Here is a 1455-nt window from a genome sequence, read left to right on the forward strand (position 1 = left end):
CCATTGGAATGGCTCCTATCCCATGGGAATGGCTCCTATCCCATTGGGAGGGCTCCTATCCCATTGGAATGGCTCCTATCCCTTTGGGATGGCTCCTATCCCATGGGAATGGCTCCTATCCCTTTAGGATGGCTCCTTTCCCATTGGAATAACTCCTTCCCACCCTTGGGATCAGCTCTTGGCCGCTCGGGGGCCCCAGCCCCTGTGTGTTATTCCCACTTTCCTAACCATTCCTTTGCCACGGGTTGGGGGGGAAAACAGAAAAATCTTTTTCCCTGACCTGTATCCAGCTGGAAATTCCAGCTCAGTCCTTGCTCCCCTGGGAGGGAGGAGCAGGGAATTCCTGGGTGTTCGTGCCTAAGGGAGGGGATGACACTAGGGAAGTCCTTGGAGGAAGGAAGGAAAGTTTGGGATTGAGTCTGTGCCTCGACAGAGTTGAATCCCTTCATTTTTTTCCCTCTCCCAGGTCTTTTCCCCCCAGCTGTAACAGGATAAAATTCCAACTGAATATTCCTTATTTTTTTTTTCTTTTTTTTTTTTTTAATTATAGACAAATTTTATTTGGAAGATAGAAGGAGTCAGGCTTGACTCCATCTCCTGCATCCACTTGGGAATGCTGTGAGATCTCCCAGCATGGAGGGATTGGGAATTTTGGGGGGAGGGATTTGAGGGGTGGGATATGAGGGAGGAGGAAAAAAAAAAAAAAAAAAGGACCCTTAACCAAACACAAACCAAAAAAAAAAAAAAGGACAAAAAAAAAAAAAAGACCATTAACAAAATGCAGACCAAAAAAAAAAAAATAGTGTTTTGTTGTTGTTTTTTAAGAAAAGAAAAGGATCAAATCTATTAAAAGTGAAACTAATAAACTTGGGTAAGAAAAGAAAAAAAAAATAAAGTTTTGAGGATGTTTTGTTGGTTCCTGAGGGAGAAAAAAAAAAGGAATATTTAGAGGTGGTTATTTCTTTTTTTTTTTCTTTTTTTCCAAATGTTTCCAAGCCAAAGTGGAAGGTGGGATTGGATTTCCCAGGGAGGAGGTGACAAAGCTTCTATTCAGGTAAAGGCTGAGGATGGAACTGGAGCTCCAGGAGGTCTGAAAAAAGTTATTTAAAAGGAAAAAAAAAAATAAAAATTCTGTTGTGCAGAGCTGGGGGAGGAGGTGGAGTGGGATGACACCACTGGAATCTGCTCCACTCCCTCTGGGATCAGTTTTTTTCCATATCAACAGTTGGAAATTTGATTTTTTTTTTTTTTTTTTTTTACACCTCTCCGTGGAAAAATTTTCCTCTTTTCCCGCATTTTTCCAGGTTGGGTGAAGTTTTTGGATCAGTCTTAGAGTCCTAACACCAAGAGAATCCCCCAAAACTCAACATTTCCAGGTTTTTCTCATTTTTCTCATTCCCAAATTTATTTTTTTTTCCAGGTGGATTTGTAGCCAGCAGCTGTTTCACCCTCCTG

This window comes from Acanthisitta chloris, unplaced genomic scaffold (genome assembly GCF_000695815.1).
Source record: "Acanthisitta chloris isolate BGI_N310 unplaced genomic scaffold, ASM69581v1 scaffold22012, whole genome shotgun sequence".
Taxonomy (NCBI): domain Eukaryota; kingdom Metazoa; phylum Chordata; class Aves; order Passeriformes; family Acanthisittidae; genus Acanthisitta; species Acanthisitta chloris.